We start from the raw sequence: 18,032 nt of genomic DNA, 5'->3' as shown, positions 1-18,032 counted from the left end.
AGTTTGGGCGTAGTGCCCCCCCCCCCCTCCTCCTCTGGTCTGGGGCCCTTCCCTGCCACCAATGATAGCTATGCAAAGGACCTCTTGAATTATGTGATGGTGCGGCCTCTGGGGGGCAGATTTACAAGCCCCTTGAGACAACTTTATGCCGCCGCTGCGTCACTACTGTGACTCAGCGACGTCGTAAAGAATGCGCCACGTTGCGACATATTTACAACGTGACGCATCTAGGGAGATGCGTCACGTTGTAAAGCCCTGCGCAACATTATACCTGTGTCGGGTATAATGTATGATGGTGGGCGTTCTGATGTAAGAAAGCCTCGTAAAAGTGACGCAGTGAAATCTACAAGATTTCACAGAGTCAATTTTACGATGCGACTGCGTCTAAACATTGTGCCTGCTTGAAGCAAGCATAAGGAGTGACGCGGCATAATAGAAATAGGTGTTCCGAAGCATTGCTGGAGTTGCTTCGTGTTTGCAACATGACTCTAGCAATGCGCTGCCTTTACGCCAGTAGATGCGTCACACATCTATCAATCCTTGCGCCACGGTGCGCCACATTGTAAATGCGACGCAACCATGGTGTCTCGTGTTTTTTTTGTGTGATGCAAACTAACTGGCGCATCTCTGCTGATATGCAGAGATCCGTCATTTCTTGTAATTCTGCCCCTGTGTTTTTTGCAAAATCTGCTGCTTAATCTGCTGATTTTAACAGTTTCTAGATCAAACGTTTGAAAGTTGCTAAAAACACAGCAACACTTGTTGCTACGAAGTGGAAGGCCTGTTGCAAAGGTTCACTAGCCATCTTTATTTTGCTTATTGCTATATTTAGCTGGAAAGCTGGTACGAATGAGGTATGCAATCATGCCCAGACAGTCTTAAAAAGTGTAAAAATGTAAAAAAAAATAATACTATCAGAAAATGTGCCGCATTACGCTGCTTAATTTGCCTTTTCTTGCCGCATAATTTACTGAACACTGCCGCGTAATTTGTCCCTCCCCTGTTGCATTATTCCAGTGACTGTCTATGCCCCTCAATGCAGTGATTTTGTAAGTCGGGCCCGCTGGCTCCTTTTAATGTTTACTCCTTCAGCCAGCAGCACTTCGCATCTAGTTATTTGTCGTTTCTCATTTTGCATAACAAGCCTGGAGCCGTACACGCCCATCCGTGCACGCAGGTGCTGTTGCATAATGAACAGAGTTACTCTTGAGAGTACAGGTTAAGCAACAAAAAAAAGGGTGCTCTTTTATTGTGCTTAGACACTGAAAATGGAGATCTAGGCGATGCTTGAAATGTAAATCCAGACGGAGTTTGCTATGGTTATAAAAGTTGCAGCAGGTGGTGTGAAAAGCCACCACATGCGATGCGCCAAGAAACATGTGCGGCGGCTGCGGAGTAGGCGCTGTGTCATTGGACGCTGTCCTGTGTGCTGAAGCTGAGCAGGTCCAAGGCGCGGCCGTCTGTGGCAGCTGCTCTTCCCAAGGCCTGCCGGGCACGTGCGCGCTGGGAAGGGCGGGTACCACGCGCTCTGAGCTGCTCACATGCCTCCCAATGCCAGCCAATCCCCGTCCGAGGCTAAGAGAGTAAGCACCTTTGGCTGGAAATATTCATGGAGAGTAAACTCATGCCTGCATCTTTTAATTACATAACAGCCCGCCTCCGCCCGGCACACACGCGTGAACAAAGGGCTGCAGGCTCCGTGACAGCAACAGGGTTATGTCACGGGGTTCCATCCTGGGACATCTCGTTCCCGACAAGTTTCGTTATGTAAGGGACAACTTAGGTCTCACTTTTGCCTGCGTTGTTATGATTCTATGGCCTGCTATTTTTCGCCATGAAGTTCTTTAGTCATTGTAAATTTGTCATATATATTTATATTTTTGTTTGTGCATTCTGTACTTGCTGCGTTTGATATTGTGTTTCTTTTGCCTGCGTTGTTTTGATTCTATAGCCTGCTATTTTTGTTTGCTCTATTTCTGCAACAGTTCTCTCATGTAACGTAACTGGTTCTATTGTACAGTGCTCTGACACCTTCAGGTAAAGACCGCGCTTTATAAAAATGCATTAAATAAATAAATGAATAAAATAGAACCCAATCGCACAAGACGGCCATAGTACTCAACCTATTGAGAAATCTCCCGGTTTTACCACAAATCAGCGCTGTTCTCCAGACCGTTTTCATATATGTAGTTACCAATGTGCCAAACCTATACGTAACCATTTGTCACCTGTGTTTGATCTGTTTTTGCACTAATAACCATGCTGCATCTTACCCCCTGTTGTATCTTGGGGTAGACATATTTTATCTTTGTGTGAAGTAATATATGTACGGTTTGTGGGGTAGAATATAGTAGGTTGTACCCCCCCATGTCCAGATAGTCACCACATAGTTTTGCCACCTGTGTCCTGTTTTTTCTTTTTCTTTTTTTTTTAGCCAGGTAACACAAAATCGGCCAGCCCAATCTTCCGTCAAGAGATGGATACGTAAAGCAAACAACTAAAAAACTCCTGACGGAATTGTTTTAGAAAAGCTTTCAAACATGCATTGCATGATTGGTTCAATAGATAGAATCAAGATGGTCAAAATAAAAACCTAAACAAAATAATAGTAAATAGTATGAGGTGTACTCAATGCGGTATTAAAAAAAACATATTTATATGTATTAATTAAAGTGCACAGTCTTTGAAAGCCCAATAACATATATAAGTTCTTTAATTTAAGACCATGTTGTGTAACAAATGTCTATGGGATCCTACAAGAACATTATATTCAACGGTTTGATAAGATATGTGGTTTCACCAAGCCTCAATGTAACAAGTCAGCCAACTCCAGTCAGGCTTTTTGTGACACTTTGGCCTCTCAGTTTCTGAGCAAATTTGAGAAAATATACTTTAACTCCAAGGCCTCTAACGCCCCAACTCCTACGGGAGCAAACACTGAGGGGTATTTTGATCACAAAATCCTCAAAGAATTTTCCCTAGTTATATCTGAACTTGTATCTAAAATTATCACAACTGCAAAGTCCAGTTCTCCTCTAGAACCCTATCCCCCAGCACTCCTAAAGCTGGTCCCTGACCAAATTGCCACAGACTTCACTGTTATTTTCAGCTCTATGTTTAGCACTGTTGTTTATCCTTCCCAATGGAAGAAACCATCTATTCTTCCTCTTATAAAGAATCCCATTCTAAATAAGACAGATCCCAATAACTATCGGCCCATTTCTCGTCTTCCTCTCCCAGCCAAAATGGTGGAGAAAGAAATTAATCTTCAGCTGACCCGATTCATACAAAGCAACTAGTGCCTAAACCCAACACAATTTGGGTTCAGGCCAGGACATAGTACAGCGAATGCACTTATCAAAGCCACAGAAGAGATCAGATTTGCTCTCGATAGGGGAGGAGTGGCTGTGCTCATTCTTCTCAACCTGTCTCCGGCCTTTGTTACAGTTGTCCACATACTTCCAATCAACCATCTATGTAAATTAGGCATTAAAGACAAAGCACTGGCTCTGCTATCATCCTTTCTCTCTAACAGAGGAGAAACAGTCCCTCTTGACCGGTTAATCTCACTTCCCTTTTCTCTTCCGTGCAGGGTCCCCCAGGGATCCTCGCTCAGTGCAACCGTATTTAATATATCTGTTACAGGGCTGGCTACAATGATCAACACTCATAGCTCATAGATTGTCATCTCAGCTTTCAGCCCCAGCTCCAACATTCAGACCTGTTTCTATGACTGCATGTTGGCGATCAGCCAATGGATGAACAGTCACTGTTTACCGTTTAACTCAGATAAGAATGAGATGGTCTTTTTTGGAAACCTTTCTCTCAGTTGGGATCCCTCTTGGTGGCCTGACGAACTGGGATTTCCCCCTATTCCGGCAACAAAAGCTAAGAATCTAGGAGTCATCATTGACAATAAGCTGAATTTTGGAAGCCAGGTAAAATTAGTAATTTCCTCCGTGTCCTTCACCTTGAGGATGATCCAGAAAATTCTTCCTTACATCGCAGCTAATACCAAAATACTGTCACCACTGCTCTCATTTTATCCTCCTTAGATTACTGCGATGGACTTTACGTAAACTTGTAGGAAAAACTCAAAAAAAGACTCAAAATTCTGCAGAACACAGCTGCTAGACTGCTCTTGGGGATTCCAAAATGTCAATCTGTCCCGCAGGACATCCGTGAGCTACACTGGCTACCAATCAGAAGTCACATTAAATTCAAGGCCCTTCACGGCACAGGTCCTGAGTTTCTCAGAAATGCTTTTGACTGGTATGTACCCAGTAGACATTTGCTCTCCTTTGGTGCCAAGAAATTGGTGATGCCAGATTTCGTACAACTAACTGGGGTGATCGGAGTTTTGTAACAGGGATCGTATCTGACTAGAACAACCTTCCATCACACATCAGGTCCTTACCCTCCTGCACCATATTAAGGAAGCAGACGAAATCATGGCTTTTCAGCGAGTAATTCGGTCGTCCGGTTTTGTTACAATGCACTCAGTGGCAAGACACCTTCGGCTAAATGAGCGCTCTATAAATAACATTAAGATACTGATGTTTGTGAATTAATAGTCCCTAAAGGAACATTTTCTGTGTCAGAAAAGCATGCAACCTTCCCATCATTGAGGTAAAATATCCTCATTTTGGAACCCAGACCTTTGTGCTGACATTCCGAGTGCATGTGTACATTGTGTTTGTGTTGCACCTATAAGATGTGAATATGTTTGATGGGATCAGTGGAATCTATTTTGGATGGCCCCTGGTTTAGCACATCACAAGTTCAGGATGTGAGCATCTTCCCCACCAGTGGAAGTGTGGTGCTTGCATTCCTGTGCTTGGACGAGCAGACTCAGACACTGAAGTGAACGAGGATGGCAACAGAGCTATCATTAGAAATTCTATGAGGACCTTTTAGCAAGGAATTTCTGATTAGATTTTCTTGAGCACCACCAGCAGATGGTTGCTAGGGGACAGGAGGGTGAGACAGCAGATTCTGTTGTTAATGGTGCAGAAGTTTCTAGGTCCTTATGTCTGTCACTGATTGCTACTCCTCTCCAGGAAGGCTCACGAGAGCAAGGTGCAGAGTCGTAGCAGTTCATCGTACCCATGTTTTGGATACTCTTGTTGGAGCTAGAACCAACACTACCTAGTGTGAGAGCCATCACCTTGCACAAAGGCTATGTGTGAACTAAAGCCAAGTAATGTTCCAGTTCCAAGGTCTCTTTGACCAAGGAAGGGACTGCTCCGCAGTGAACACCAAGATCTGTTGTGTGAGCAGGACTGGTGTCTGCCTATCAGCCCGTCTCGCACACGTGAAGGGACATTGCGTGAAGACTGCACAGATTGCTTGAAAATCTGAGGGTCTGATTGGCAATTAGAAGCCTGCCTGCTCAGAATGCTTCATCCTGCAGGAGGAGGGACTGTCCAGGAGAAGCCCAGCGCGTGGGACAACCACACGTATCGGGCTACAGGCTGGAGTCCATGTACCGACTCCAGTGCCGATCCATGTCATGAGGGGTCTCCTGGTTTCCCAGAGCGGTTACCATTACCAACTTCATAAATAAGCTATCAGTCTGAATGACATTGTGCAGCCCAGTAGCTAACTGCCCACAACAGGGAGGCTGCACCTGCCCAAGATGAGCTCCCTGTGCAGTGTTTAATTTGTTAAAAAATGAGGTGCCAGGGCCCTTCTCGGAAGGCCGCTGCAGCATGTACCACACATACCCTGCCAGTGCTGCCAATGGCAGTACCAACATAACACCTAACCATCGTACTCCTACAAGTGTGACAATTCAGACGATTTCAGGACACACACAGCTATAATAATGGCATGAAAGGCTAGTATTATTCATTTCAATGTATTAACTTAATAAACATGGCTGCTGTGCTCATCTCACACCATGTGGTGTACTGTCACTAGAGCCGGTGCGGGCAACTAAGTGCTGGTGCACCGGCACAAATTAAGCACTGTCCCAATGCCCTCAAACAAGAGGTCACAACTGCCTAAGACATCCACCCATCTGCACCAAATCCAGATGCCACAAAGCCGGAGACGAGCGCCTGCATATAATCGACCAGGACGCAGTGACTGCAGAAAACAAACACTTCGCCTGATTTCACAATGACTAAAATACTGTCTCTTAAATGTGTAAAGGTGAATCTGCTGCAGAATTCTAATCTTTGCCAGAGCAAACCCAGAGCAAACTCTTTTGTCTTGAAGAGCTATCGAACTAAAGTCCAAAATATCTGGTGAGAAAAATGCAACACCTGGGATAAATGCAACACATGTGCCTAAGCAATGCAGACATTGTGGACATGGGGGTGAAGGGCACCTTACAGGAAGTGTGCTTCACCCGAACTCTTAGTTGAGGTCTCTATCCTGCAGCTGTAACCCCAATAAAGTGTGTAGTATTTTGTTATGCTGTGAGATGAGAGTACTTTTTTTATTAAAAAATAAGCACATGCTGGACTGTGAATTATAGTGTCTGTTGTTTGATTGAGTTCTGAGTCCCCCCCCGTATCCCTCCCCCCACACACACACACTCCATTCCTGGAAATGTAAATGTACATGTATTTATATATCTAAGCGCTTGCTTAGGGAACCCGTCCTGGTATTCCCCTGTGAGATACCCCGGCAGGGTACCCACAAGGTGAAAGCCAGGCATCCCGCCGCGAGGGGCCGTAGTGGAGATTAAGCAAGCTATTGCCGAGAGTCGCAGAGTGTGACCCCGTGAGTCGAGTAGGCACCGGAGCGAGAATTATCGAGTCCGTGGAATTTTTTTAGAGCCCGAGACCCAATCGAACCCTGGTCCACGGCCGATCTCAGCTTCCGGGTCTGCCGCCTCTAACCACTGAGCCACACTTCTCCACTAACTGCTAGTCCCCCGCTACCCTGAGAGTCGGAAAGGGGGTATTGGCCCGGTTGGCAGAGGCGCAGTTGGAAGCAAACTACACTCCATCACACCAGTGTGGTCCAGTAGCCTCTCTCAGCCTTGTGGAATGGCTCTGACAGTCCCCTTTATTTAAGCTTACCATTTACAGATGTGATATAAAGCCCCTTGGTGTGCAACCAGAGGTGCACTGCCTGCCTGGAAACATTAGCTTTGCTGATAGGCTCCGCCCGGTGGTATCTGTAACTCCCAGGGGGTAATGGTGGAAGGAGTGATTTGGCCTTTTTAATGACCCTTTGATAATGGGATCCCAGCCATATCATTCAGAGTATCCACCAATGTATGAATTGTGCCCAAGTGGATGCTTGTACCGAATAGGAATTCAAAGTTATGTTCAAATTACCAAAGCAGTTCAATTTTTTCACCTTTGCATTTCACCAGGTAAAACCTGCTGGAACTGTGAGAAGGGGGAAACGGTGTGAAAGAAGGAACATCTGCAGGATTCAGATGTGTAAAATACAGTACCACTGGTTAGAACTCATTCCGACTATCAAAACCTGTATAAGTTAATACTGCACCCAGTAAATACTGCACCCTGTGGTATCTATATTTATCTGGTGTGATGTTACCTCTCCAAATAACGGGGTCCTCACAATGAAGCCCATGAGCACTCAGTTCATCAGTCTCCAAAGGATGAAAGTCTGATTTTCCCATTCGGGAATTTTGACCTTTCTATCGTTGGATATTCTGAGTACGTATGCAGGAAAGTGCTTCTTGCTTTTTCCCTTCTGGAATATAAAGGTCTATATCATAAATTCCAGCCATCCTTTGCTCCAAAGTGTGTATGTTAAAAGTGTTTTATCCCTTGCTTCTCCAATAAGTAGCTTGTGATCTACTGGTAGTTCTCCAGCCTCTTGTACATAGATCTCCTGTGTGCAGCCACGCCTAATAAATTAAAAGCTTTAACTTGGTTATTTTAATATATTACACCAAAATTGAAAAGCATATTTTAAAGAGGAAAATGAGTGTGTTTTCAGAAAATTTTTCCAGAAGCTAATATTTGAAGAAAAATGAATGAACCTGCAAAATATAGTTAAAGATGCTATAAATGAAAAATCAAGTGGCGTAGGGGAGATTTATTACTTATATATATATTTTTTTTTTTGCAGAGTTTTATATAGGACGAACTTGACCCGAATCGGGTATCAGAGCGCCTTACATAGCACCAGTTGTGTTACATGAGGACACACATTCATTTTTGTTAGGCACGGGGAGATTAAGTGATTTGCCCGGAATCACAGGATGTTTTATTTTTGTGTCATTGCCGAGACTCGAACCCAGTTCCCCAGGTCCGAGGTCGAGTGCTCTAGCCGTTAGGCCAACTCCTCTCTCCTATATTATGACCTTGGTGCCAAGGACATTGCAGCTTTGATTCTCATGCATTACCCATGTAGAGGCATTTCAAATTGATAAAGCCTTTTATACATTACTGCTGGCAACCCTGCCTGATGCACCAAGGTGATCACTGCTGACAATCGTGCAAGGGGTGGTAGAAAATAAGAAGTTCTTAGTGAAGAAAAGGTTGGAGAACCCTGGTTTAGCCTCTCCTCAGGTGTGGTTAAAACCATGTCCCACTTTAATATCCTGTCACCAGACTGTTTCAAGTAGTTTTATCCTCCTGAAAATGTGGCTAACTGGACACTGTTCCTGGTGAAGCCACACAAGGGGGGTGTACAGGGCTCGTTTCTAGAAGGGGTTTTACAGCATCCATGTAGTTCTGTGGGCACCAAGAAGGTTGCAATGTTTTTCACTTTTCCACATGTGCATGAAAAGTGTGACTTTATGACATTTAGGTGGCATATATCCTTATTTATCACTAACGGGAGATAGTTGGGCCCCCATTTCTGAGTTTGCTGTTAACCCCTTCGACGCTCATGACGAGCCCAGCTCGTCATGGAGTTTCCATTGGTTTCAATGGAAATTACATGGGAATCAACAAATAGGCTTAGCATCCAAGTGGTTAACTCTGTGGGGAGATACCGTGGCCAGAATTAACAATGGCGACTGACATCTTTCCTTGAAGTAACAGGAATCATGAGTTTGCCTCGCTGGAATGGGGAATGGCCTGCTGGGTCCTTAGCACACGATTTTCCGGTGTTCCAGGGACTTGAGAACTGATATTTTTATATTCTGCAAAAGGTAAACTTGTATACAAAAATCTGCATACATTTACCGTTGTGCATAGAAAAGCTTCACAGGAGTTACGCTTGCAGAGAAATATTATGTGTACTATTTCCAGCTTTGCTGGGTTCAATTAGAGTGAAATGAATCTTGCTGTGAATTTTACCTCACGATGTGCAGGAAAACATCGCAAAGGTGAAGGTGAACCAGGAATCTCTGCCAGCTTTAAGAATGTTGAACATCTGTCACTTTGCCAATCTTTGCTGTTGGATAAAAAACTTTTCAGAAAATTTGTAGTGTTCGCCCAGCGATATAGCAGACGATAAAGTAATAACTATGGTATAGTGGAAGAAAATCCTGAAGCATGAGAAGTATATGCACTTGAAATCCAGAATTAATAACCCATATTGGAAAATGCACCATAGAAAAAAATAATGCAAAGCGCTGCTGGCATCCTGGGAATGCAGGGGATGTGGAGCTGGCGGTAACATTTTACCAAAATACCTGAAATATAATCACTTGTTTATTGAACCAGATGACATCAAAGACAGGGACAGACCATACACTCTGTCCTTCAATGATGAGTCTTTCTTTTTCTTTTTAAAGTAAGTAAAAAGAGGACACTTGTAGAGCGCAAAGAATGCCGAGGCGTCTTGGCGCCTTGAGTGGTTGGTGAGCGGGTAACAAACTCGGAAAAGTGGCTTCATTTCCTATTCGGAAAAACCAGGTATTTAACATTTTCCTGAAACATATTCTGGAATGCTGGAACCTGATGTTGGATTGCAGCTCATTCTACAGCTTCGCTGCTCGGTATGAGGGACTTCTCCCACCCCAACTGGCCTTATAGATCCTGAGGACCAGAACTAATCCTTCATTTGCTAATCTAGGCTTCCGATTTGGTGAATACCACTTAAAGAATTTATGTAGGTCCTCAGGCCCTCCCCCGTACAGTGCTTTGCGCACCGGGCATAAAGCCTTAAACTCAATGCATTTCTTGATCGGTAGCCAGTGCAGCTCCCTAATGCTATTTGAAAAAATGTTGCATTTTAGGAATGTTAAGCAGCACTCGAGCTGATGAATTTTGCAATGATTGAAGTTTAGACAATTGACGCTTGTAAACTCCCAGCAAGATGCATTACAGTAATCGATACAGGAGAGGACTGTGGCAAGTATGATCACTTTCCTGAGGTCTATCGGAATGAACGGTAAGATTTTGCACATGATTTTCAAGAGGAAAAATCAGGAAGATGTAAGTTGGTTAATCTGTCTGGCAAAGTTTAGTTAAGCATCAAACAGAACTCCTAGGTTCCTAACCTTTGTCGATGGAATTGGGCAGAGACCTGCTTCTGCTGGCCACCAGGATTGATCCCAAAGTGGAGGCCCTTTACCAAACTCCATGACCTCCATTTTAGTTGTGTTCAGTTTGAGATAACGCTGGTGCATCCACCCCATGATTTGCTTACATGCAGTTATGGAATCTCCCAGCCACCATTTCGGCATCTGAGGAGATAGGGATGACAATCTGTGTGTCGTCGGCAGAGGTCACCAACGAGAACCAGCAATCTCTCCTTAACTTGGTCAACGGCGTAACATATATGTTAAATAAAGTAGGGGACAGGGCTGAGCCCTGTAGAACTCCACAGTGAAGGGAAAACCACTCTGATGTCAAATTATCCCAACACACCGTCTGTTCTCTAGCGGTAAAGAATGAGGTTGGAAGGGCTAGAGCCGTCTCCTGGACTCCTATTGCATTCAGCCGTTGCGTCAACACCTTATGGTTCACTGTGTCGAACGCAGCCCCTACGTCTAGGAGTACAAGACTGGCTCTACCCTCCTCTATCCACCTGTTTACGTCTTTTCTCTGTTGCCATGATGAGCGCTGACTGTGTGGAATGCCTAGGTCTAAAGCCATGTTGAGTACATCCAGAAGATCATTGGCATCCAAATAGCCAATTAGATCTTGGTTAATTGACTTTTCTAATATATTTTGTTCGCCAGTAGCAGACAGGATATAGGTCGATAATTTTTCACATCAAGTGGGCCCAGAGAGGATTTCTTTTTTTAATTGGTCTAATACAAGCTTTTTTCCAAGAGAGTGGATAGGTTCCTGAACTAATGCCATTATTCAGAATTGGAGTTAGTGTGATACTAATTGTATCAGAAGCTAACTGTATTATTGCAGGGGGACAGGGATCAGTCGGGGAGCCGGACTTTGTGTCTAGTAACAGCTTGTTGACTTTGTCCACCATAAGTGCAGAGAAACTGCTCAGCTGGCAAATCATGGAGTCTGAAATGACCTCCATCGCCAGGGGTGGAGGGGGACCGGTCGATGCCCGAACCTTACTAGCCGGAACTTCACTAGCAAGTTCATCCTACACCATTTTGACCTTCTCTTGAAAGAAATCAGTCATTTTATCACAAAGGGCTTGGTCTGGTGCAAATTGATTCATCGATTGTAATTTGGGCAAGGCAGTAACGGTCTTAAAATGTTCTCTTGAGGAGTTTTTGGCAGCTTCAAGGGGCATATTACCAACGATGAGCGATATTTATCGCTAACGATGCTTAGCAACGAATTTTTTTACGCTAAGCATCGCCGGAAATTATCGCAGAGATAACTTGCTATTAGCAAGGTTTATCTCAGAAGTGATAAAAATCCTCGCGCTAACTGCCAAATGAGAGATTATTGCTGGAAAACCAACGATAATCTCTCGAAGTTTGGTGTTAGCTTGATGATAGGGGCTCACAAACGTAGCCATGAAATCCACCTTCCATAGGATATCATGGCTAAGTCAGGAAAATACCAGGTGTAGCGCTGCTTTTTTTTTATCACTACCAGGGTTAGCGAAATCCTTGATAATAGGAGAAATGTCACTTAACAACATTTCTCCTATTATTTTTCTCTGGAACGCCCCCTTTGCATCTCATTAGAGATGCAAGGGGAAGAGTAGAGAAAAAGGGTGCTAACATGCCAATTTGCATGTTAGCACCCTGTTGCTGAAGACAAAAAAGAGGAGATAAATCCCTTGATAATATGCCCCCAAGTTTGTTAGTAAAGTAGTTAGTTATTCTAGTACTTATAATCACTGCCTCATACTCCGCTAATGCCAGATTATAATTATGTTTGCCTTGATCGCTGTCATCTACCCTCCATGCCTCACTGCTCATCTACATTTTGTTTTAATAAGTTTGAGGTCTGAGTTATACTAAGGAGCTGAGGTTCTGTTCTTCGTGACTTTGATGTTTCTTGCTGGGGCCAGCTGATCCACGGCAGATCTGATCCAGCCCTCATAGTGTTTGGCTGCCTTGTTAATGTCTACCACTGCCTGAGGTGTGCTTTTATCTAGCGTTTCTACAAGAACTTATTTTCTTTTTAAATGTCCACACTCTTATTTTGTTGGGGGGCAGTTTGTTAGATTGCAATCTGCCATTGTCCACAAAGGAAAAATGAAAATGAATGGCCCCATGGTCGGTCCAGGTCAGGGGAGATACTTTATCTGTGGTAATGCTGGGGTTATTGGTGGAAATACCATCCAGAGTATGAAGGGCCTTATGCGTAGGCTCTAAGACTAACTATGTTAGTCTAAAACCTTCCAGGTTATCAATTAGGGTGAAAATATCCCTATTACTTTCACTCTCTAAATGATTAAAATCCCCTAATATTGTGAAAGTAGGCTGTTCCAAACTATGTTTATATTGTTCGCAGCCAGTGCTGAAAAGTAGGGGGTAACCCAGGGTAGCCTGGTTCTGGCAGCTGTTTTTGGGCTGGATCTGCGACCCCAAGTGACCCAGGGAAATAGGCTTAATGTGTCCTGGTGTAATTTTCCAACAGCAGGACACAATTCAGCAGTGCACGCATGTTGTCTGCTTTCCGTTTGTTCACAGCATCAACCTGCAGGTGAAGAGGGGGGCTTAACAGGGCCCAAAACAAAGGCCTAATTTGAAGGGCTATCAGCCGTTCTTCTGTTGAAGTATCAGAGCCTTCTCGAGCCCAACACCTAGGCCCTAGGGCAATGGAAGGAAATGCACACAGCTTGTTATCACTTCACAAGTACTTAAGAGAAACTATTGGAGAGCAGGTTTTAAACTTTGTTTATCCTCCCTATGTAAGTGATGTGCTTGCACCGTGCAAATTCCAGATGTATATGCGTTTATTTACACATATAATGGTTTAAATGGCACCTACTATTTTTTACTTCATTTTTTTATAGCGCTACTCATCCTGGTGTGGAGTGTGAGAGCAGTTTACATCACACAGACAGTCAGATATCACACATAGCACAATAAATCATATAAGTGTGTAAATCAATGTACAGGAAAAGTTACATAAGACAATCTGTGTTATCAGGGGTAGAAGTTGCATATCGTCCGTGTGTGTAGGCATCATATAAGTGAATGGTCAGAGACACACACGGCTGGATATAAAACGTAACTCAGTGATTGGGGCTGTCTGTACTAACAAGAGGTTAGTACTTCCCAAAGGAACCGTGTTCTGCAATCTTAGAATAACAACAGATGGACAGAAAAAACAATAAGGATCTAAACCCATGACTTACAGTTTGCAGGCAGCTTCTTGGTGGCAGAAAATAGATCACTATGTGCTATACTAGGATTTCAACTTATGAACTGGAAGTAACAACATGATCTCAGTGTCAAAGGCAATAGCCCACTTATCTTTTAACATAAAATACAAATCTGTGATATGTATTTTACCCAATTTGCTTTGCAGTAGGCCTTTTAACCCTTTAGGCTACTTTGAGTCAAAACTGTATCTAGACACAAAACAGAACCAGAGTGATTGTACTACTATTCTAACCTCCCCAAAATTCCTGGGTACACAAAGAGCTTTGCAGCAGGTGTATTAACCTTGTAAGATATTATGAAATTCAGCCTTGTGACCAATTACCTAAACTGGAACAGATTGAATGTCACATTTCTCCTTGTTGCCAATTTATTTCTTTGCAGCAGACTTGTTTTTTTAAATAAATTAATATTTTGACTGTCAGACTCTACTTGTCAAGCTCCAGCCCCTTTCTGCTGCCACACATTAACCTGGGGGCATTGTGAATCCCCACTTTAGCAGCTAAAGTGGGGTAGAGTTCTTTATGCAACAGCGCAGGCAGAAGCTCCGGATCCGCCACGGAATCCACGTGGGGGTAGGTGTTGCAGGCTGAGACCGCACGCCGTTGGGGTCCCTGACTCCCCTGTGCAGGTCCCACAGGAGCAGACTGCGGGGCACCTTAGGGATTACCCCAGGGTCGCATTATTCGAAGCAGGACCAATTGGCCTGCTCCACAGACCAACCAAGTTAAGGTTGTATATATAATTCTATATTTCACTGTGTAGTACTAGTCACCATGGTCCTGAAGAATTGCTAGTTTAGCATGAAACATGTCGACCACACCAAAGGGTTGTAGATAGTCCTGCCTGAAACTGCCGAAGCGCTCTATCTCCCCTCCCACCATTTTAACCAAGGGAGTCAGCCACGTTAATAAAAATCCTTGTGGACTGACCAACCTTTTTTATCACCACCACCTTCTCACGACTACACCTTTTTGCCCTCTCACACGCATGCACCATATGGCAGGAACAGAAGATCTCCGCTAAAGAGCCCCTTCGCGGGTGCCCGTCGGACATTGCAGCGCCAGTCTGACGAGGAGCAGGACCCATATGATGAAGCATGACACCTAGCTTGCTGGGTGTGTGAGGGTTCTAGTTCCCAAGAGGGGCTTCCCCCTCTTTCCCTCCCCCTCTTGGTTTTCCCTATACACATTCACACCCCTCCATCTCAGCCTTTCTGGGGAACTTTGTGCTTAATTTTGCTTAACAAGAAGCTCATAATTAACACTATAAGGGGTCAGTGAATGAGATGAGAAAAATAAATTTAAGAAAATGGGGAAAAAGAATATGGAGGATAAAATATAGTGAGCAGAGGTGAAGGAGAAAGAAAGATGGGTAGACAGAAAAGTAAAACAAACAAGGAAGGATGTTGGAAGGATAGATGGATGGGCAAAAGGATCAGTTTATGATTAGGTAGATTTATTGATGGATAGCCAGTCAAAGGATGGGTGCATGGATGTTTGAATGGATGTGTACATAAACATGCCTGTGTGAACGGGTGGTTGGATAGAATGGCTCATGGTTTGAGGGAATGGTGAACGATTGAATGATGGATAAAAGAATGAATGGATGACCGAATAGAAGTGCGAAAAGGTGGATTTTAGTGGGTGAATAAAAGGGTGACGAGGTGAAATGATAGATGCTTGCAATAAACTGTCAAGGAAGCTCTAATAGGGAGGGCCAGGCACATGTGTTTCACTTGGATGTATGACGTTAGAACGCATACATTGACAACGCGTACCTTTACAACGCGTTCGTAACAACGAAAGTTGTTACCACGCATTGCGCTGGGGGGTGCAAAATTGATTAATTTAATTTACTATTCCAACACCAGTCCCCGTGGATAGTAGGGAAGGTGTTGGGATAGTAAATTAAATCATTTACTATCCTTGAGCGCCCCCCAGTGCAATGCGTGGTAACAACTTTCGTTGTTACGCCCGCGTTGTAAAGGTATTCCGTGGTAATGCTTGCGTTCTAAATGCTGCATACCGTTTCACTTGTCTGGTGTCATCAATGCTGTGGTTGCTTTGGTACAAAGTGGGGAGTATTTATTTTTCTGGCTACTCCCTTGCCTTGACTCTCCAATTTATAGGTTCCCGGAATAATTGTTTTTTTTCCAATTCTAGCACAGTCTGTAGCTAATACAGTGTTGCATGCTGGGACTCAAAGTTTCACTTGTTTCCCCATTCTTATTGGACCTACACATCCCCAAATGCAAAGCACTATTTTCTAAAAAGCCAGGAAAACAATGCAAAATGATCTGAATAAGCAGGGTACATTGTAATGCAGCCTTGTGTGTTTAGTTGGTTACTGATGAGATATATATCCATATTTTCTAGTGACCAATATCATCCCAGTCACTGCATGTAAGTGTGGCTGTTATGGAGCTGCATTAATTTCAGGAAGTCAATTGAAAATTGAGCTGTCATTCAGTTCGTTCAATTGACAGGACTAAATCTTAACTAAAGAATGCACTACTTAGGTAAATGGAATACAAGGACAGGAACAAGGTATCCCATGGTCATGGAGTAATCTGGTAACCCACGTCACACTGACATGGGCTGTGCAGTGGCGTGACGAAAGTTGAGAGGGCCGCCATGCAAGGTACATGGAAGGGCCCCCCTCTCTGGATTTATTCTGGAGCTCTCAGGCCTGAGTACTGTGCTGAGGGGGCCCACTGCAGCTCGCCCCCCCCCCCGCACCACGGGGGCTGTGGGGGCCTGTGTTATGCCACTGGGGCATGTCTTAAAGATGCTCTCCCTAAAAAACACCTCTGTATGGAACACTCACCCTGCAGAACACCTCATAAACACCACGGAAGAAATCTACATTAGGCCTAAACAGTCTTTCAAACTGTTTGCCAGTCTTTCAGCTTCCTTACCTGTCTAAATTGCTAAACAGATTAGCCTGCAATCATTTGCAGATTGTGTGGAGAAAAATATTTACCATCCAGTTCAGGAAAAGATTTTCCCAGGCTATAGCACAGACAGTGATTTAAGATGTGCCAGAACAAGTCAAAATCGTCACTCTTTTTATGGAAAATTCCAATTTATTGCTTTCATTCGATAGCTTGACTCTTTTAAGGATTCCGAGTCATGTATAGCAAAGATGGATCATAGATCCCCGAACAAAAAGAAACATGTCACAGCCAACACGTGTTTCGCCCCCTCACATTGCCTTCTATCTTGGGGCTTCCTCAGGGCGTGGTTTAAGCTAATATCAGGGTAATGGGGGTAAATCCTTCCCCGGCGCTGCGTAAATAAGATGAGCACAGATAGTCATATTAGCAGCCATGGATACATTTTGTTGCCAATCGAATGTTGCTCTGGTGTTATTCGAAATATTATGTGTTTGACACTGTTGACCACCAAGTCTTATGTTCTAGGTTGGGTGTTCTCGGTGCCCAGGGCAACTCATTGGCTTAGTTCCAGGATTTTGTAACCTATACCTCTACCCCCTGGCTCATCTTAGCCAGACTTCATTGTACACCTTTAATATATGCTGGCAGTGCACAGATAGTAATAAAGGTGTCTAAAGATCTTGACTTGTGTACCACCAACTTTCTCAGATGCTTATCAGTTTCAGAAAGCGTGATTTGTTGTCTTCAGCTGAAACTGAATGGGGACAGATCATATATTGCTACCGCTGGTCAGCCCTTCACAGTGGCATCTTCCTTTCTCCCCTAACTCATTAGGCGCAGTGGCGGCTGGTGACATTTGAAACTGGTGAGGCGTAAAGTGATAATCATACTGCACCGTAGCGAGCGAGCGTAGCGAGCGAGCCCGAACCCCCCAAGGAGGGTTCGGGGGAAATTCCCCCCCAGAAAATTTTGAAAAAATAGTGGAAAAATTGTGCATTTCCAAGCAAATCTGAGAAAGCAGGAAGGTTAATAAAGCAATTGTGAAAGTGCAGGGATTACATTATTAAAGAGCTGTCATATAACATACTAGGTAGCTGCTCATTCAGTATAACAACAGAGCTTCATCACAGACTTCAAGATACAATGCTGAGAACCTCACAGATTGTTTTTATTTAAACTGCAAACAACAAAACAAACAACTTTTTTGGTTTAAACTGCAAACAACAAAAGAACCAACTAAACAGGTCACAAACTATCACCATTCAACATATTTACTTTTTGTATCTAAATTCAGCACGCCTGTCTTTAAGCGCAGCAAATTTTTCAATAACTTGAATGTTAAAGTCAGCAATATTTTGAACAAGCTTGCTCTCTATAGAGAGCATTGCCAACGCATTGAGCCTTTCCTGAAGCATGGTGTTCCTCAGAAATGTCTTAATCCTCTTTAAGGCGGAAAAAGATCGTTCTGCCTCTGAGGTTGTC

This window comes from Lissotriton helveticus, chromosome 9, assembly GCF_964261635.1.
Source record: "Lissotriton helveticus chromosome 9, aLisHel1.1, whole genome shotgun sequence".
Classification (NCBI taxonomy): Eukaryota; Metazoa; Chordata; class Amphibia; order Caudata; family Salamandridae; genus Lissotriton; species Lissotriton helveticus.
This window is presented reverse-complemented; position numbering follows the sequence as displayed.